This window comes from Rhineura floridana, chromosome 17 (assembly GCF_030035675.1).
Source record: "Rhineura floridana isolate rRhiFlo1 chromosome 17, rRhiFlo1.hap2, whole genome shotgun sequence".
Taxonomy (NCBI): domain Eukaryota; kingdom Metazoa; phylum Chordata; class Lepidosauria; order Squamata; family Rhineuridae; genus Rhineura; species Rhineura floridana.
In genome coordinates this window covers 23,448,115-23,464,068 of record NC_084496.1, presented here as the reverse complement: position 1 = coordinate 23,464,068, position 15,954 = coordinate 23,448,115, and positions in this window count along the sequence as shown.

The following is a 15,954-nucleotide window of genomic DNA, read 5'->3' as shown; positions in this document are numbered from 1 at the left end:
CACGTTATATACGGGGAGGCGGCGGCCAATCGGCGGCGAGCGCTCGAGGCCGCTTAGCAACAGCTGACGGCTGGGGGCGTGGCCGGAGGAGTCCCCACCCCCAGAAGCCCACCCCCCACGAGGAGGAGGAGGAGCCCTGCCGCATCTGGTCTTACCTACGGACTAAACGGCGCTCCAAGGTAAGGCGCCCTTTCGTCAGGCACAAAGGCAACCTCTCCGCTACTTCAGGTTTTTATTGCAGGCATCAGCATCAGTGCAAGAAAAGAAAAAACAAAAAGGCACGAAATTTACTGACATTTGTATCCTGATGTGGTATATGCAAAGAGGGACACACCTGTCAGTTTCGGTTCCTCTGGGTTTCTCATTTTCCCATCTTAAATTCAGTAATCCACATGTCCATGTAAGTTTGCAATTGATTTATTTCTTTATTTTTTAAAAAGACCTGATGAAAATCCCTCAGTATTTTCGTGTGAATTTCTCCTAATATACATTTTGTATGCAATTTTGCGTAATAGATACATTTTTGTAAAGCAATTTCCCTTGTATCATCCTGCATTTTTGTACGTTGTTTTCAGTAACATGGGCATATTTAAGCACAGTTTGTATGCTTTTTTTTTGTACACATGAGATGGCTAGAGAACTGCAGTGCAAAATTAGAAGAAGTGCGAATTTTGAAGGGTGGATATGTTTTGGTACGTTTTGTTTCACAAAGCTCAAATGACAGAGATTCATCTTTAAATGCGAATTGAATCAGACGTCTTCCCCATCCTCTCCTGTGACATGCCTTCCTTAGCAGGTTTATAATGTGTGCATTTTGCCCCCCAAAAGGCATCACTCCAAATCCTTTCATACTGCAGTGGGTGACTGTGATGGTCTGTGTCAGAACTGCATTTGTGGCCCGCTTTAAAGCTTCAGTGCATTATTTTGTGTGACAATTTATTCCTCTCGTAAAAGATGATACTGTTCAAAAACAACAACAGGGCCACTTGCTGAAAGCTGGAAGCAAATCATTCTGACAAAGCATCCAGGTGGCACCAGCTGAAGACTTTTCTCATCCTAGGCTTTTATAGACATCTTGAAGATTTGGGAGAGATACGACAAATAGGTCTGTAAATGATATGCTCTAATTGAATTTTGTTATTATGCTGCCTTTTATATTCTGGTGATCCACCCTGATGTCACGTGATGGGAAGTAGAATATACATTCTACACATAAAATAAAAGCTAAATAAATTGTGCACCTTTTATTGAATGCACACTGATGTGGCTCATCTCAAACCAGCACAACTCCGAAACTTTTGGGGAGGGCCGTAGCTCAGCGGCAGAGTATGTGCTTTGCACGCAGAAGGTCCCAGGTTCAGTCCCCAGCATCTCCAAGTAGGGCTGGGAAAGACCCCTGCCTGAAACCTTAGAGAGCTGCTGCCGGTCAGTGTAGACTATACTGAGCTAGATGGACCACTCAGTATTCTTTTTTTAAAAAAATGTTGTCATGAAAATTCATCAGCGTTTGTCCAAATTTCTTATAATTACACATTTTTGCAAGCAATTTTTCCATAATAGAATGCATTTTTGTATATTATTTTTAGTAATATATGCATTGTTTATGCACACTTTACCCTAGTGCATGCATATTAGCAAACATTACTTGGCTGGGGTCCTGCTCTGCAAAATGCAGAGAAATGCACGTTTCAAAGGATTGCTGTGTTTTGGAAAATGCAAATTAGGTAGATTCGCCTTTCAAGTGAACTGAATCACATGTCTCCTCCTTCCCTATTCTGAAACATTTCCAAGTGAATTCAGTGCCATGGGACTTACTCCCTCGTAAATGTGCATAAGATTGTGGCCTCCGGGATCCTAACCATGCTCACTTGGGAGCAAGCCCCACTGCACCAAATGGGGCATCCTGCCTCTGTGTGCTTACTTCAGGGTGTAAGGTGCATTTTCAGTGGGGCTTGCGTCCAGGGTAATTCTGCACAGAGTGGTGGCATGCAGCCTTTGCCAAGGTTAAAAAGAAAGGAAAAAACAGTTCCAGTAGCCAGAAGCAAATCACAAAAGCGTCCAAAACTTTCCCCATCTGGTGAGCAAGAGGAGCAGCCAGAGGTGAAGGTCCCCAGGGAGGGAACAGAGGACACTGACCTATATTCCCCAGAGACAAGTCAGGCAGCATCTTCAGGAACAAAGCAGATGGAAAAACCTTCGGTAATATCCGCCTACTCCGACCTAGGGCAGATTATAGCTATGTGGTGGTTTGGTTAACTGTCATACCAGCAGTTCTTGGTAAACAGGAGTTGAAGAGAGCTATAATTATATGCTGCTCCCAGGCTTCCTGTGGGCATCTGGCTGGCCACTGTGGGAAATAGGATGGTGGATTAGATGAACCTTTGGCCTGAGCTAGCTGCAGGACCCCTCTAATGCAGGGGTTCCCAAACTGTGGTCCATGGACGCCCAGTGGTCAGTGAGCTTCATGCAGGTGGTATATTGGGCTCCTTCTACGAGGAAGGGCGGGATACAAGTTTCATACAGAAACAAGAATAAATAAATACTGTATTTTATTATTTATTTACTTGTTTGTTTGATTTATATCCCGCCCTTCCTCCCAGCAGGAGCCCAGGGTGGCAAACAAAACACTAAAAACACTTTAAAACATAATGAAAACAGACTTTAAAATATATTAAAACAAAACATCCTTAAAAACATAAAACAAAACATCTTTTAAAACATTTTTTTAACAAGCTTTAGAAACATATTTTTAAAAAAGCTTTAAACATGTATTAAAAAGCAATTCTAACACATACGCAGACTGGGATAAGGTCTCTACTTAAAAGGCTTGTTGAAAGAGGCAGGTCTTTAGTAGGTGCTGAAAAGATAACAGATATGGTGCCCGTCTAATATTTAAGGGGAAGGAATTCCAAAGGGTAGGTGCCACTACACTAAAGGTCTGCTTCCTATGTTGTGTGGAGTGTACTTCCTGATGAGATGGTATCTGCAGGAGGCCCTCACCTGCAGAGTGCAGTGATTGACTGGATATATAGGGATAAGATGGTCTTTCAGGTATCCTGGTCCCAAGTATGTTTGAACATGGGCATGTTTAGTCTTGAGAAGAGAAGACTGAGGGGAGATATGATAGCACTCTTCAAGTACATGAAAGGTTGCCACACAGAGGAGGGCCGAGATCTCTTCTCGATCGTCCCAGAGTGCAGGACACGGAATAATGGGCTCAAGTTGCAGGAAGCCCGATTTCAACTGAACATCAGGAACAACTTCCTAACTGTTAGAGCCATATGACAATAGAACCAATTACCTAGAGAGGTAGTGGTCTCTCCGACACGGGAGGCGTTCAAGAGGCAGCCGGACAGCCACCTGTCAGGAATGCTTTGATTTGGATACCTGCATTGGACAGGGGGTTGGACTTGATGGCCTTATAGGCCCCTTCCAACTCTATGATTCTATGATAAGCTGTATAGAGCTTTGTGCACCAAACAGAACCTTGAACTTAGCCCAGTAGCTAACAGGCAGCCAATGCAATTCTTTCAGCAGCAGCCTGATTGTATTGTATTCAGTTTAAATTCTACGGCATGCAAATTGTAATGCAATCAGATGCAATATATAAGAGATAAAAGAAGCAATACAAACTACAATTAAAAATCATACAGCATCCAGCACAGCGCATTGCAGTGGCTACAACAGGTGGAAAAATCATTTAGTGGTCTAGATGAATCAACCATTTTCAAGTGGCCCGTGAGGAAAAACATTTGGGGACTGCTGCTCGAATGTGCTTTACAAAGGGTTAGACTGGAGTGAAGAATCTCAGGTCAAGGGGCCAAATGTAGCCCTCCAGGCATCTCTCTCTGGCCCTCAGGGCTATCCCCTGGCTGCACCCCCTCCTCAGCAACTCCCCCTCTCTCCAGGTCATGCCTCTCACTGGCCCTGCTTTGCACCCTTCTCGAATGTTTTTGCCTGGCTAGGATGGGCTAGAACTCTTTAATTCCTCTTGCTTCCCTGGAGGAAGGATAGAGAGTGGTGTGTGAGTTTCTGCTAAGGGTACAAAGGCAAAATTTACATATGTTGCTCCGCCCGCTTTTCCTTCCAGCCTTGACCACCTCTGGCATGTGGCCCTTGGAAGGTTCACCCAGAATGGAATGCAGCCCTCAGGTTGAAAAGGATCCCCCACCCCTGGATTAGATGTCTGCCTAGCGGACAAGCCAATCAGCAGCTATCAACCGTGAGAGCTAAGAACAGAACCTCTGTTTTCAGAGGCAGTCTATCTTGAAGTGCCAGAGGAAGGCTATTTGCTTTGGGGCTTTTTCCAGGGGGCTTCATGGATCAGGGGACAATTCAGTTTCTTCCACTGTAAGAGGCAACATGTCTCTGAATACGAGTTGCTGGGGATCACAAGTGGGGAGAATGCTGTTGTGCTCAGGTCTGGCTTGTGGGCTTCCCATTGGGGAATCTAGTGGGCCACTGTGAGAACAGGATATTGGACTAGATGGGCCTCTGGCCTGATCCAGCAGGGCTCTTCTGATGAGACCAGGGTTCAAAACCTAACTGAGCCCTAGCCACTTGATGAATTGATTGAAAGGATTTTAAACAGGATAATATATTGAAAACCCACCTATACAGCATGCCAGTGTGAAGATATCATGATGAAGTGTGGAAGAAAGGTATTAGTTGCCCTTATACCCTCGATCGCCCACCACACAGGGCAATCACATTTTTTAAGGCTAGCAAATCTATATGAAGTTTACTTTAGATACACACACGCACATATCAGGCAAGTTTGTGGATATATAGATAGATTTTCAATGTAAAAGTAAAATATAACATGAAATACAAAACATTTAGAGTACATGCACATAGAGGCTGCATACCCACACCATACATTTTAAAGCACATGGCCTGCCCCAAAGAATCTTGGGAACTGCAGCTTACCCCTCACAGAGCTACAGTTTCCAGCACACGTGACAAACCACCGTTTCCAATATTCTTTGGGGAAAGAGGCCAAGTACTTTAAAGGTGCCTTAAATGAATGGTGGTGCCCTTCCAGCCCAAACCTCCAGCAGAAAGATGTTCAGTACAAGTGTGGCTGTAACTTATTGTTCATCTGCCATTAGAACTCTGAGGGTATCGTTTGAGCCCTGCCCTGGTCATAACCTCTCCATAGATTGATTTGAGCTAGTAGAGGTTGCATTAAATGGCCATCCTGATTCACAGTTAACAAGGACACCCACATTTTGTTGAATTTGTCCTTTTTTGCAGATCCTCTAGCCACTCTACTACGTATTCTAGGTGCTCTGAGAGTGCTGTATCCCAGATCTTATTCAGTCAGTGTGGTTTGTTCCCCCCCCCTTTCTAGAAGTCTTTGAGACATGCTCCCATTAATTAAAACCCCCTTGTCTGACAAACGGCTGCAAATGAATAAGACTTAACAGCTTTTCATTCCCCGATTAGAAGGGCTTCATTGTTGCATGGCAATTCAGCATACTGTTTCAATTAAGTGATTATTTGGTAAGTGTTCCTCTTTGAGATGTCAAGGCTTTATGCTTCTCTCTGACAAAAAGAGGACTTTTAAAAAAAGAAGAAAAAGAAACGCAAACCCCACCAAAGTGGGCTTTGGGTCAGCCCACCACCAAGCTTGCCCCCTCGATTTTGGCCACCCTGAAGACCAAGAAGGGAACTCTGCCCATATTTGCAGCTGGACAAGTTTGACATCCTCACCATCCCCACACTGCTACCCCCCATTTAGCCTTTTGTTAACATGCTCGGCTGCCTAAAGAAATCAACACAGTTCTCTGCCCAAGGAGTCAGAGAGGCATCAACCTTGTGTTGGAAGTGGGGCAAGAGCAACTCCTGTTTTGTTCTTTTGTTTAAGCTCCAGAGGGAAGATAGGGTTAGGGTCCTCCAGATGGATAGGCTTTGTTTACCTTTTACCTGTGATGCTCTGACTGACTTCCTTCTGTCCCTAGACTGTGATGCCTTTAGGGAAGCTACCTGCCCCTCCTCCTTCCCCCTTTCCACTCCTTTGTTCTCTGGCTGTCTGGGAGAGAGGAGACATCCCTTTGTCTCTGCTCTCTCTCCAAGCATGGGGCTAACTCCTACACCTGAGCGTTATGCCTCCAACTTAGCTAGTTAGTTAGAACTAGGTATGCTTTTTCTATCTACTATGTATTTCTATAAATAAAGTAGCTTTTCTTATTTTACTAAGTCTCCAGTCTCAGTGATGCTGATGCAGGGTAAAAGCCTGCTTTCTTAGGCAAACGCACGAACACACTGGCACACTCGCATTTCAACATCTGCTGTTACTCTCTGCTGCTGTGGTGCTGCTTTTAAACGAAATTAAGCAACACAACTACACACAGCGCAACACCTTGAACGAGCTTCAGAGGGACTGGACATCAGATACTTGTCATCATTGCTCGGCCAGCTATGCTATGTTGCAGGGGGGCCCACTCCTTTTGCCTTGTAGCACTATGACAGTAGAGAGAAGAAGGTATTAGGAAGCATAAAATGGTTGCCTTGGTACACATCACTTCATTTTTGAGGTTTCTCCAATAACTGGATATGCATAAAGAGTAGAATTGGATTCTAAGAGCACCAGCTACAGTCAGCAGCGTCTGTGTCCCTGTGTTTTCTGACATTGTTTCAACTGTTTCACTCCAAACTATCTGTACTGGGGGGTCACCAACCTGCCTACTTAGGCCTTCTTTGGCGCCCACAGAAAGGAGCTCAGACTGTGAGCTCTCTCTCTTTTTTTTTAAGTCTCCAGCCCTTCTAGAAATAAAGTTTTGAAGAAAAATGTACAGGTATCCTTCTAAGTGATTTCTATGAAATGAACCAGCTTGGCTGCTCCCGGCTGTCAGTATTTTTAGCCAATGAGTGAAGTCAGAGCCGTGATTGATAAGTGAGTTGTTTGGACACCCTGGGGTCCTAAAGAGCTTCTGTTTTCCCCTCCCCTTTAGTGCACTTTTCGTGCTTCTGCATTATTTTCTAGTAGATCTTGGAATCTCCGTAGTTTGCACTTCCTTTTTATCTAGCAACCAGGATGCATTTTTCCTGTGGTGGGGTCATCTGAGACCAGGAATACCTTAGAAGTTGTTTTCTGCAAACAGTACTACACAATAAGTGCAGGTGGATGTTAAAGAATCCCCTCTCCAAATGGCAAATGCAAAATGTGAAAGCTTTGCAAAGAGGCTTAGGCATATCTCCTGCTGTGCAGGCACTCATTAAGAATTAACTGTATTATTATTATTATTGTTATTATTTACATTGATTAGTCACTTGTTACCCAAAGGTCTCCAAGCAACTCACAACACTGTTAAAAACAAAAGTAAATATATCAAACAATAAAAAAAAATGATAAAACAATAACAGCCATCCCCATACTACCACAGAAAGCTTTAACAGCACACAATCTATCAAAAGCCGGGGGGGCGGGGGCGGGAATAAGTATTTACCTGGGGCCAAAAAGATGTCAACGACATCTTTTATACACAGGCATCTAGAGGTTTCTCAAGTTCATTGTTCTAATACTGAACAAAATAAAATCCTTTTCAGTAATAACAAGTCAGACCATTGGTCCACCTAGCCCACTATTGTCTACACTGACTGGCAGCAGCTCTCCAGGATTTCATGCAGAGGACATTCCCAGTCCTACCTGGGGATGCCAGGGATAGAACCTTGGATCATCTGCCTGCAAAGCAGTGTAGTGTAATGGTTAGAACACTGGATGAGGACTTAGGAAGATCCAGATTCAGATCTCTAGATAATCTAGTCATAGGATTGTAGAATCCTAGAGTTGGAAGGGGCCTATAAGGCCATGGAGTCCAACCCCCTGCTCAATGCAGGAATCCAGCTTAAAGCATACCTGACAGGTGGCTGTTCAGCTGCCTCTGGAATGCCTCCGGTGTTGGAGAGCCCACCTCCTCCCTAGGTCATTAGTTCCACTGTCATACAAGGTTTTTCCTGATGTTCAGCCGAAATCTGGCTATATCAGGCTATATCAAAATGCATCATAATTACAGTATATCATAGGGCTTTGTTTCCAGTCCCCTGATCATCCTTGTTGCCCTCCTCTGAACCTGTTCCAGTTTGTCTGCATCCTTCTTAAAGTGCAGTGTCCAGAACGGGACACAGTACTCAAGATGAGGCCTAACCAGTGCTGAATAGAGGGGAACTAGTAATTTGAAAATGATACTTCTGTACTTGCAGCTTAGTCTCAATTTCTCATCTTAACCTACCTCATAGGATTGCTGTAAGGGTAAAAAATCACCCTGAGCCCTCTGGAGGAAGGGTGGGATAAAAATGGAACGAATGAATGAATGAATGAAATAAAATTATATTAAAAAATAAATAAATGCCTGATCTTTTGAGCAGAAGCTGGAACAAACTCATGGGGAATGATGTGTCTTCGATAACCATATCTGGCCCTATTTAATAGGACCCAGCAGAACCACTGACAGCAAGTTTAGTGGGCTTAACAAAAGGCTTATGATGATGATCAGCTATTAGGAAACAATGTTGGAGGTTAGCTTCAATACTCCCCACACTCTACTTATAAAAAGCTGCATCCGTGGGCCATCTGCTATTGTTTGGTTTGGCAAACCACAACACAGACCCAAGGCCCGGCCCTTGATATGTCCAGCCTGTGATATGTCTGTGCTGACACAATAAAATAAAATAAAGATGGCCATCCTTTCTGTAGCTGACTCACTCTGGCTTTCAAAGCACAAAAGGAGGCTCTTCGACCACAGAGCACTGCAAGCAACCATGAGTCAGAGTTCTGCCACATTGAACTCAAAATTGTAAACCCCTTGGGGCAGAAGCCTATTCTCTTGCAACCTACAAAGCACCCTGTATGCTGATAGTGCTATAGATGCTATATAACATAAATAAATACAAAATAATATTTATAGGATTTATACCCTGGCATTCATACCCCAGTGATGTTTAAAAATATGACGAACTAGCAGTCTCATATCAAATCTGCTCGGGAATTCTAAGAAACCAAAAAAATCAATGCGGTTTTGAAAGGTTCACTCCAGCATTTTGATTCAACATGGTGTCCACCTGTATCCAAATATAGACAGATGTCTGCTCCTTGATCTCAGGAAATATCATGCAAGATTTAGTTAAAATCGGTGCAGTTTTGAAAGGTTCTGTCTGCCATCTTGATTCAAAATTGTATCCAAACACAGATGAAAACCTGCGCCTTGATTTCAGGGACCATCATGCTAAATTTGGTTGCGATATCTTAAGAGGGGGCCAGCTGCACAGCAAACAACTTTCCAAAATGTATCATAGGTATAGAACAGCCTTCCTCTCCCTGGCACACTCCAGATGTTTTGGACTGTAATCCCCATCAGCTCCAGCCGGCACAGCCCCTGCTGATGGGAGCTGGAGCCCAAAACGCTGGCAAAGGCTGGTCTAGACCACAGGAAGTTGCCCAGTAGAGGCTGGTCCATTAGGGCGAATAGAGCAGCGCCCCACGAACCTTCGTCTCAGTGTTGCTCTTGTAGAACTCAGCACGGAGGATGACAGGGACAAAAGCAGAATTAGTTGGCTCTGGCTCTGCTTGCTGTTGGCCTCCCTACCTTCCGCCCCACCAGTGAAGCTGCTTCATGCCACCCAGATCAGATTATTTATCCGTCTAGCCTGCACTTCTCTGAGAGTGGCCTCCTCTTGCTACCCAGTCCTTTTAACTGCGGGTGTCAGTGATTTAGACCTGGGGACTTCTTCATGCAACACATGTGCCCTACCACTGAGCTATGGCCCTTCTGAGCTTTGAGCTATGGCAGAGACATGGGGGGGGGAGTGGTGCAGGACGGAATAGCTGTTACCAGGATTTTTATGTGACCTGCAATTGGCATTAAACAAGCAACCACTTTCCTGCCCCCAAGGGTCATTTATCCTCCAAACTGTCACTTCATTCTGCATGGCAGTCTCTCTGCAGCAATTATATCTCCTAGGGTAGGTGGCTTTGATGAAATTAACTAGCCATTAAATCAAAATGGCTGTATTAGAAGGATTTGCTTCAGCTTTCCTGCAATCGTCCATGGGGCATCAATCCTCTAGGAAGTTGTTGTGTGCAAGCGCCTCCCTGGAGACAAAGACCTCTCTTGAACTTTTCTCTCTCTGTCTTCCCACATGATCAGAGAACTTGTGTTGCATTATAAGGATCCAGATTTTGAAGCTTTAACTCTGGATGCCTAAGGTTGTGTTGCCTGTAGAAATTTGATTCCGTTTGCTTTTAAAGACGAGCTTACTTAATTTATACTTTCCAAAACCATATGGGAACTGAAAGATAGCAGTCCTTTGAAATTTGCCCTTCTCTGAATTTTTTAACACAGTTCTCCAGCCAAATAATATGTAGATAAGTTCATATACTGGGGTGTGCAATACACATATTTGTGAAAGTAACATACGGAATGCATTGTATTAGGGGGAATTGCTTTGGGAAAATGTGTGTATTAGGCAAATTGAATTTGAAAAGGTATATTAACACGAAAATGCTGATGAATGTTCATGTGGACTTTTTAAAAAATTGCAAACTTGTAGAAATTAGAAGAACTGGTTTTAAGATTGGAAAAATGAGAGAAACAGAAACTGACAGATTTCCCCATTCCCTAGTTGTTTGTATCATTCCCGCTAATAATGAGCTCAGGTGGCGAGTGTGACTGAAATAGAAATGAGACAGAAGTGTCAGTATGCTCAGGGGAATCCTGAGGTTTGCAGAACTCAAAAACAACAGAATCTATTTAAAGACAAAATCTCCCTTCCCAACCAAGCAACCAAGCAACTACAAAAGCCCAGTGAGGAACAAGCATGCTCCTTGAGACTTTGAGCATCAGTTGGAGAGCAAATGGAAAACTGCAGGGATGGAGTACGGAATGGAGTACCACGAGGAGGGCATGACTGCCTGGCCAGCTGGAAGGGCACCCTGAAGAGAAGCACTCCTGTTAGGAACTAGGAATACATTGGCAACACCTTATTTTGGGTCCCACTTTGTAATATTTCTCAGCCCAAATATAACACAGCCTTGTCCTTTCTACCTTTCTTTGCTGCTGTTTTCTATTTTTCATCTTCCCTGTTTTCCCTAGTTACCAAGTAGCTAAAAAAGATCTGTCTAGGACGGTATTGCTGGGGGTGCAGCTGCTGCTGCCAGCTCTGACACTGGGAGCATTTGGAATGATGGAGTGAATAAACGCCAAAGCATTTCTCTTTTTTTTTACTTCATACATACACCAAATGCTGCAATTATAATGCGCTTGCTGTTACATTCTGCATCAGGGATAGAATATCTCAGGCCAGGGGACAAATATGGCCTTCTGGATCTCTCTGTTCAGCTCTTGGGAGTCTCACCAGGCCACATCCCTTGCCAGCCTTGCTTTGCACCCTCCTTGGTTTTGTTTTATTTTGGGTTTTTGGCCTGGCTGGGACGTGTCCTTGAAACCTGATAATGCTTCTTTCTTCCGTGGACGGAGGACAGAGAGGGGTGCGTAACCGTGTGTAGAAACTCACCTCCTGTACAAAGGTCATATTTACATCCATTCCCTCCCACACTGTTTGCTTCTAGTTCTGCCAACTATGAGCATGTGGTCCCCAGAAGATTTCCCAGGAGACAATGCAGCCTCCAAGCTGAAAAAAGTTCACCATCCTTGTTTTACTTAATACATTTCATATATGTTGGAATTGCTTTTTACGATGTATTTAAAGCTGTTTTAAAAAAATGTTTTTAAAGATATCTTGTTTGAGTATGGTTTTAAAGATGTTTTGTTTTAATATGTTTTAAAGTCCTTTAAGATGTTTTAGAGTGTTTTGAGTGTTTTTGTTGGCCAGCCTGGGCTCCTTCTGGCTAAATTGAATAAATAAATAAACAAATTCTTAAATAGCAAATAAAGTTTGGTGTTGGTAAGTAAGTTTCCCAAAGCTGCTTTAAAACAAGAACAATATCCTGTCCACTTCAACACCTCCAGAAATTCCATAATCATCCGTCTCCATTTATGGTAAAATAGCCATTTGCCATTATACAAACACAAGCGTATGTCAAATAAACAAATCTCGTCATTCCTGCCTCTATTTGCTTTGCGTGCAAAAGGTTCCTGCTTCGTCTGGGATGGGGCAACTGTGGCCCTTCAGATGCTCTTGGGTTCACATGAACCCCAGCCAGTATGCCCAATATGATGATGGGAACTGGTCCAGCAACTTTTGTAGGGCCACAGGTTTGCTGTCTCTGCTCTGTGCGGATAGGATTCGGTGCACCACCTGCAACCGGTTGGCAAGAATACCTGCTTATGTACATGATAAAAGCAGTAGTATAGTGGCAAATTCAGAAGTGCAGGGTCCTTCATGATAGTCATGCCATGCCCCCTCACAGCCATGTCCCCTCACTCATTTATTTGCTCTTCATTGTAATCTCCACACGCCTCAGTCCTTCCTGTACGTGCCTTCTCCCAGAACAAGAAGGCATCCCTAGGAGCCAATAAGCATGAAAGGGGAGTGTGTTAGTGACTGAGAAGAGTTTTCTCAGTGGCTGACTCATCTCCTTTCACTCTGATTGGCTCCAGTCAGCAGGAAAGGATAAGGAAGCATGTTAGAAGACTCTTCTCAGTGGCTAACACACTCTCCTTTCATGCCGATTGGCTTGTAGGATGCTGGAGACATAGGGACCTGGATGGAACCCTGTTCCCAAAAAAGTAAGAGGTCTAAGATCCCGCCCCCCCAAGACCCCAGACGACTACACCTCTGGATAAAAGTAAAACAAATGTCTGTGGGCAAATTAAGTTGGCAGTTGTCTTTGGGAAGGACCAGAGCTCAGGGGCAGAGCATCTGCTTTGCATGCAGAACGTCCCAGGTTCAATCCCCGGCATCTCCAGGTGGGGCTTGGAAAGACTCCTTGTCTGAAACTCTAGAGAGCCACTGCCAGTCAGTGCAAACAGTACTGAGCTACATGGACTAATGGTCTGACTCAGCTTCCTGTGCCTTCATCTATTGCCCCCTCCCCCTGGCATAATGCCTCCTGCGTTCCTTGAATAAAGGAACATGGTTTGGATTTTGAGAATTCTCATCTACACCACCTCCATTAGACTTCAGTGCAAGGTCGCTTCTAGATGACCTGTCTGATGAGTGTTCATCCTCATCTGAGGCTCCTCAAGATGATCTGGGTGGTATTCAACACTAGTTCTGCTCATAGTAGACCTGTTGAATGTAACGGGCATGACTAACTTGGGTTCATTCATTTCAGTGGGTTTAGGCTATGTCCAGTCTTTGCTCATTCTTATGTATGTATGCTTTGCAGGGAGGTTGTACGACATCCATGGTTTATTGAGCAATCATTCTGATTTCTTTGCAGGGAAGTTGTACATACAGCATTGTGTCAAGCTGGTACACGTTCTGATTGCTTTCCCTTACTGCAAAAAGTCTGTTTTTGGAGGCAGGTTTAATTGTGCAAAAGGGATACATTCACTCTAATTCACAGCCTGAATTTGCTGGTCTGTGACTGAAAATAGCGAGGGGCTGAAAGTGGCTTAATTCAGAGAGAAGCAGTGGTGGCTATTGGGACTGGTAGGGCGGAAGGCAGGGAGGCAAACAGTAGGTAGAGCCAGAGTCAATGACAGGTGGAGCCAACTAAGTCTAGTTCTGTCCCCATCTTCCTCTTTGCTGAGTTCTACAAATGCAACTGAGGAGGAAGCTGTTAGGCGATGCCACCCCCTGGACTGGTGCTCAGTAAGAAGGCAGGCAGGTGGGGGCAGGCTGACAGCAGTGCCCCAATCACCCCAACAAAACCAGCCTCCGCTGGAGAGAGAGGGGTGGTACGGTTGGACTTACCATGAACGGTGTTTCTTCATGGATGTCATGAGGTCTCCACGTGGGTTATAGTCCCCAATCAGCTCGAGACAGGAACCTGTCATAATTTTTTCTTGGCTCCTCCCCTTCTTACTGAGGTGATGCCAGTTCTCTTTCTTGACCAGCTCGGAACTTCACCTCAGTGTAACATAGAAAGAACAAATCAGAAGATATAACAACAGAATAAGAGCAGATAACAGAGATTGCAGATGGATTTCCCAGCCCCTCATAGGGAGGGTCGTGGAGACCTCATGGCATCCATGAAGAAACACCGTTCACGGTAAGTCCAACCGTACCTTCTTTCATGGATGCCAGTGAGGTCTCCACATGGGACGTACCAAAGCTCGGCCATAGGGTGGGTCTATTGAGGAAGAACCTGCTGGAGAACCCTACGACCGAATGCGGCCTCCGCAGATGCGTATAAGTCCATTTTGTAGTGTTGGGTAAACGACGAAGGTGAGGCCCAAGTTGCTGCCCTGCAGATCTCCTCCAATGGGGCATTAGCTGAAAAGGCCGCTGTTGTGGCTGCCGCTCTAGTGGAATGCGCCGTGATTCCCTGTGGCACGGGTTTACTGAGTGACCTGTAGGCTAAGGAAATACATGCCTTTAGCCATCTAGCTATAGTTGATTTTGACACCTTGTGGCCTAGAGTCGGAGGATGGAATGATACCAGCAGAGATTCCGATCTACGGAATTGAGCTGTCCTATTGATGTATACCTTCAACGCCCTCCTCGCATCGAGGGAGTGCCATGCCCTTTCCATGGGGTGTTTAGGATTTGGGCAGAATGTGGGCAGCACAATCTCCTGTTGCAGGTGAAACTGAGACCTGACCTTTGGTATGAAGCTAGGGTCGATCCTCAGTACAACTCTATTGTTATGGAAAATGCAGAGGTGTTTTTGCACTGATAGAGCCTGAATCTCTGATATCCTGCGTGCTGACGTGATTGCTATGAGGAACGTGACTTTGAAGGTGAGTATTCGCAAAGGAACCGTCTGCAGGGGTTCGAATGGAGATTTCTGTAGTGCGGTCAACACTGTATGGAGGTGCCATGAAGGAAATCTGTGCACTACTGGAGGGCTGATAACGGTTGCTCCTCTTAGAAATCTCTTGAGCAGCGAATGTGACACTGGAGAGACCCCTTCGTCTAAAGATAGAACGGATGCAAGCGCCGATAGCTGACATTTGAGGGTGTTAGGACGTAGACGCTGGTGGAGGCCGTCCTGGAGGAACTGCAGGATATGTGGTGCGGATGCCGTCATAGGATTGGTGTCATGCGCTGTACACCAACGCAGGAAAGCTGCCCAAGTGGATTGGTATATCCTGAGCGTAGATGGCCTACGTGACGCCAGGATAGTTGCTGTCGCATCAGGTGAAATATTTAATGCTAACAGCCTGCTCCGTTCAACCTCCAGGCAACTAGCTGAAGCCAGGCTGGGTCTGGGTGGAGGACCGGTCCCTGATGTAACAGGTCGTGTCGATTTGGAAGTGGAAGGGGGGTTCTGACAGACAGATGGACTAGGTCTGCAAACCACGGTCTTCTCGGCCAGTATGGGGCTATTAGGACCACCTGCGCCTCTTCCCTCCTGATCTTGTTGAGGACTCTGGCGAGGAGAGGAGTTGGTGGAAACGCATACAGTAGGAGCTGTGGCCAACTCGCCGTCAGTGCGTCTATCTGTTCCGCCCCACGCATGTGGAATCTTGCAAAATATCGAGGGATCTGATAGTTTGTGTCCGAGGCAAAGAGGTCCACCTCTAATTTTCTGAAGTGTTGTTGAACCATCAGGAAGACGCTTCTGTTGAGTGCCCATTCCCCTGGGAATATCTGACATCTGCTGAGCCAATCCGTCCGATCGTTCATTGCTCCCTGCAGGTATTCCGCCGATACAGATGTAAGGCGCTGCTCTGCCCAGGACAGCATGGCTATTGCTTCTCCGCTGAGGAGCTTGGATCGGGTCCCTCCTTGTCTCATTATGTATGATCTGGTCGAGGTGTTGTCTGTTTTGATCAATACATCGGGGTAGTGAAGACTGGGAAAGAAATGCTTCAGCGCCAGGTGAGCTGCCCTCAGTTCCAGCCAGTTGATGGGCCTGGCTGTCTCTGGTGGACTCCAACG